The sequence below is a fragment of the Tachyglossus aculeatus genome, unplaced genomic scaffold (genome assembly GCF_015852505.1).
Source record: "Tachyglossus aculeatus isolate mTacAcu1 unplaced genomic scaffold, mTacAcu1.pri scaffold_129_arrow_ctg1, whole genome shotgun sequence".
NCBI classification, from domain to species: Eukaryota; Metazoa; Chordata; class Mammalia; order Monotremata; family Tachyglossidae; genus Tachyglossus; species Tachyglossus aculeatus.
This window is the reverse complement of record NW_024044857.1, coordinates 147528-152772: the sequence shown is the minus strand read 5'-3', so window position 1 is coordinate 152772 and position 5245 is coordinate 147528. Positions and strand designations below refer to the sequence as shown.

Genomic DNA, 5245 nt, shown 5'->3' with positions numbered 1-5245 from the left:
TTGGAGGTAGAAGGACACCGGGCCCGGGAGGCACAGAGTTACCAGGGTAGGGAGGCAGAGGGGGACCAGGGAAATGTGGCAGTAGGGGACCATGGCCAGGAGGCAGAGGATTACTTGGGCCGGGAAATGGAGGACCAGGGCCGGGAGGAAGAGGGGGACAGGGTCAGGGAGGCAGAGCTGTATCTGGTCCCGGAGACAGAGGGACCGGGGCCGAGAGGCAGAAGGGGACCTCGGCTGAGAGGCAGAGGGGTACCAGGGCCGAGATGCAGTCGGGGACCAGTGCCAGAGGGAGGGGTGTACCTGGGCTGGGAGATGGGGTCCAGGGCCGGGAGGCAGAGGGGAACCAGGGTCAGGAAGCACTGAGGTACTTGGGCCGGGAGGCCGACAGGGACCAGGGCCTAGAGGCAGGAGGTACCAGGGCAGGGAGGCAGAGGGGGACCAGGACTGGGAGGCAAAGGGGTACCTGGACCGGGAAACAAAGGGATCACGGCTGGGAGGTAGTGGGGTACCTGGCCCGGAAGTCATGGGGACCAGGGTCGGTTAGTAGAGGGGAATCAGGGCTGGGAAGGAGAGAGGTCCCAGGGCCTGGAGGTAGAGGGAGACCAGGGCCGGGAGGCACAGAGGGACCAGGGCGGGGAGGCAGAGGGGGACTAGGGTCAGGAGGCAGAGGGGTACCTGGGCCAGGAGACAAGAGACCACGGTCGGGAGGTAGAGGGGTACCTGGGCCGGGAGACTGGGGGACCCAGGCCAGTAGGTAGAGGGGACGCAGGACAGGCCCCGAGAGAGCGGCCAGGGCCTGGAGGGAGAGGGAGACCAGGGCTGGCAGGTACAGGGGGACGGACCATGGCTGGCAGGCTCAGGGGGACAAGGGCCCGGAGGCAGAGGGGCACCAGGGCCAGGAGGCTGAAGGGTTCCTGATCCGGGAGGCTGAGGGGGATCAGAACCAATAAACAGCGGGGACCAGGGTATGGAGGCAGAGGGGTACGTAGGCCGGGAGACAGTGGGACCAGGACCGCGAGGAAGAGGGTTCCCAGGGCCTGAATGGAGAGACCCCCCAAGGGCCTGAGGGTAGAGAGAGACCAGGACCAGGAGGCATAGAGGGACCAGGACCGGGAGGCAGAGGGGGATCAGGGCCAGAGGAAGAGGGGTATCTGGGCTGGGAGACAGGTGGACCAAGGGAGGGAGGCAGTGGGTAACTGGGCCGGGTGATAGGGGGACCAAGGCCGAGAGGCGGGGGGGGGACCAGGGCTGAGGGGCAGGGGGAAACTAGGGCCCGGAGGCAGAGGTGGAACAGGGTAGGGAGGCAGAGGGAAACCAGGGCCAAGAGGCAGAGGGGGATCACGGCCGGCAGGCAGAGGTATACCTGCACTGGGAAACAGGGGGACCGAGGCCGGGAGGTAGAGGGGTATCTGGGCCGGGAGACAGGGGAACCAGGCCCGGAAGCTAGAGGGGTACCTAGGCCAGGAGAAGGCCGACCAGAGCCAGGAGGCAGAGGGGAACTTGGGCCGGTAGACGGGGTACCAGGGCCGGCAGGAAGAGGGGGCCAGAGCCAGGAGGCAGAGGGGTACCTGGGTCGGAAGGCAAAGGGGGAACGGGGCCGAGAAGCCGGGGTGACAAAGGCAGGGAGACAGAGGAGAACCAGAGCCTGGAGGCAGAGGGGGACCAAGGCCAGGAGACAGAGGGTTACCTGGGCCAGGAGACAGGGGAACAGGGTCAGGAGGAAGAGGGGGACCAGGGCTAGGAGGCTGCGGGGTACCTGGGCCGGGAGGCAGAGGGGTACAGGTGCTGAGAAGCTGGGGGTACCAGGACAGAGAGGCAGAGGGGCACTAGGGCCAGTGACAGAGGTGTTCCTGGACTGGGAAACGGGGACCAAGGCCGGGAGGTAGAGGGGTACCTGGACCAGTAGGCAGAGGGGTACCTGAGCCGGGAGGCAGAGGGATACCTGCGTCGGGAGACATTGGTACCAGGGCCGGGCAGTAGAGGGGACCTGGGCCGGGATGGAGAGAGACCCAAGAGCTTGGAGGTAGAGGGAGACCGGGGACGTAAGGCACAGAGACCATGTCCCGGATGTAGAGGGGGACCATGGCAGGGTGGCTGAGGGGGACCAGGGCCATGATGCAGAGGGGTACCTGGGCCGGGGGGGAGAGGGGGACCGGGGCCGAGAGGTGGGGGTGATCCAGGACTGGGAGGAAGAGGAGGACCACAGCTGGGAGGCAGAGGGGGACCAGGCTCGGGAGGCAGAGGGGGACCAGGGCCAGGAGGCAGAGGGTTACGAGGGTCTTTAAACAGGGGGACCAGGACCAGGAGGCAGAGGGGTAGCTGGGCTAGAAGGCAGAGGGGGACCAGGGCCGATAAACGGTGGACCAGGGCAGGGAGGTAGAGGGGAAGCAGGGATGCGAGGCAGAGGGGGTCCAGGGCAGTGAAGCAGAGGGGGACCAGGGCCAGGAAGCAGAGGGGTACGTGTGTCGGGAGACAAGAGGACCAGGGCCGAGAGGTAGAAGGGACCCCGGGACGGGACGGTGAGTGACCCAACGGCCTGGAGGTAGATGGAAACCAGGGCCGGGAGGCACAGAGGGACCAGGGCCGTGAGGTAGAAGGAGACCAGGGCTGGGAGGCACAGAGGGACCAGTGCCGGGAGGCCGAGGTGGACCAGGGCAGGACAGCAGAGGGGGGACCAGTGCCTGGAGGCAGAGGGGTACCTGGGCTGGGAGACAGGGGGACCAGGGCCGGCAGGCAGAGGGGCACCTGGGCCGGGAGACGGGGTCCTTGGCTGAGAGGCAGAGGTTGACCAGGGCCAGGAGGCAGTGGGGTACCTGGGTGCGGAGGCAGAGTGGGACCAGGGCCAAGAGGCCGGGGGACCAGAACAGGGAGGCAGAGGAGGACCAGGGCTGAGAGCAGGGGGGAACAGGGCAGGGAGGAAGAAAGGGATCAGGGCCTGGAGGCAGAGGGTTACCTGGGCCAGGAGACAGGAAGACCAGGGCCTGGAGGCAGAGGGGTACCTCGGTCTGGAGACAGGGGGTCCAGACCTGGGAGGTAGAGGGAACTCAGGGCCAGAACAGAAAGAGACCCAGTGGCCTGGAGGTAGAAGGAGACAAGGTCCGGGAGGCACAGAGGGACCAGGGCCTGGAGCCAGGACAAGGTACTTGAGGGCCGGGGGGCACAGGGGTACCTAGGCCGGGAGATGAGGTTCCAGGTCCGGGAGGCAGAGAGGGACCAGGGCGGGGAGGCAGAGGGGGACAAGGGCCGGGAGGCAGAGGGGGCAAGGGCCAGGAGGCAGAGGGTTACCTAGGCCGGGAGATGGGGGACCAGGGCTGGGAAGTAGAGGTGACCTAGGGCCGGTATGGGGAGAGACTCAACGGGCCTGGATGTAGGAGACCAGGGCCGGGAGGCAGATAGGGACCAGCGCAGGGTGGCAGATGGGGACCTGGGCCATGAGGCAGAGAGGTACCTGGGCCGGGAGACAGGGCGACCGGGTTTGGGAGGCAGAGGGGTACCTAGGCGGGGAGACGTGGTACCAGTGCCGGGAGATAAAGGGGGGAAAAAGCCAGGATGCGGCGGGGTACCTAGGCCGGGAGTCACAGGGTGACCCAGGCCGAGAGGCGGGGGAGACCAGTGCAGGGAGGCAGAAGGTGACCAGTGCAGGGAGGCAGAGGTTGACCAGGGCCGGGTGGCAGAGGGGGACCAGGGCCGAGGGGGGGGGGTGACCAGGGCAGGGAGGCAGAGGGGGACCATAGCCAGAAGGCAGAGGGGTATCTGGACCAGGAAACAAGGGGACCAGTTGACGGGAGGTAGAGGGTACCTGGGACAGGAAGCAGGGAGACCTGAGCGGGGCCTAGGGCTGCGACGGAGAGAAGGATCAGGGCCTGGAGGTAGAGGGAGAACAGTGCCAGGAAGCACAGAGGGAGCAGGCCACGGAGGCAAAGGGGGACGATGGCAGGGCGGCAGAGGGAGACCAGGGCCACGAGGTAGAGGGGTACCTGGACTGGGAAGCAGAGGTGTACCAGGGCCAGTAGGCAGAGGGTACCCGGGCCAGGAGGCAAGGGAACAAGGGAACGAGGAGACGCGGAAGCTGCCCCCGGCGGCGGGGGCCGCGGCGCTGTACTGAGCGCCCGAAGCGGCAGGGGCGGCCACACCGGGGTCCGGCGGGGCCGGTGCCCAGTGGGGCCGGGGCCCGGTGGGTGTTGCTGTGGGCGCTGCTGTGGGGCCCCGGGCTCGTGCCCGTGTCGTCGGGCGTCCTGTCGGACAGCGTGGTGTGGGCCGTCAACGCGGGCGGTGAGGCGCATGTGGACGTGCACGGCATACACTTCCGCGAGGACCCGCTCGAGGGACGCGTCGGACGAGCCTTGGACTACGGTATGAATCTGCCCATCCTGCGCTCCAACCCCGAGGACCAAATCCTCTATCAGATGGAGCGCTACAACGAGGAGACCTTCGGCTACGAGGTTCCCATCAAGGAGGAGGGCGACTACGTGCTGGTGTTGAAGTTTGCCGAGGTGTATTTTGCCCAGTTGCAGCAGAAGGTGTTTGACGTGCGCTTGAACGGCCACGTGGTGGTGAAGGACTTCGACACCTTTGGCAGAGTCGGGCACAGCACGGCTCATGACGAGATCATTCCCATCAGCATCAAGAAGGGGAAGCTGAGCGTCCAGGGAGAGGTGTCCACCTTCACTGGGAAACTCTACATCGAGTTTGTCAAGGGGTACTATGACAATCCCAAAGTGTGTGCTTTATACATCATGGCGGGGACAGTGGATGAGGTGCCCAAGCTGCAGCCGCACCCTGGCCTGGAGAAAAAGGAAGATGAGGAGGACGAAGAGGAATACGAAGACGGCTCTAGCATCAAAAAGTAGGCCAAAAAGAACCGAGTCCAGTCGGGCCCCCGCACCCCGAACCCCTACGCCTCTGACAACAGCAGCCTCATGTTCCCCATTCTCGTGGCCTTTGGTGTCTTCATTCCGACCCTCTTCTGCCTCTGCCGGTTGTGAGAGCGAGCACCATCTCAAGGGGCGGGAGGGAAGGGCATAGGAAGGAGTTAGACCAAACGTGGTTGGTTTGGGTCTCTCCATATTTTTCATAATTATGAACAAAAAAGTTTTTTAAAAAAGTAGCAGCAGCAGCAGCAGGGCAGGAGGCACAGTGAGTAGTGGGTGAGGCCCTCCAGGCCTGGGCCAAACCAGTTTCACTCTGCCCCCTCCTCCCCTTCTCCACACCCTCTCCTGCTTGGCCTCCTTCCTCTCCGAGGCAC

General features: G+C 65.5%; 1 pseudogene; it reads left to right on the top strand.

The window, feature by feature from the left end:
* The first annotated feature begins 4232 nt into the window (after positions 1-4232).
* Positions 4233-4985, top strand: LOC119922870 (annotated as a pseudogene).
* Positions 4986-5245: the final 260 nt, after the last annotated feature.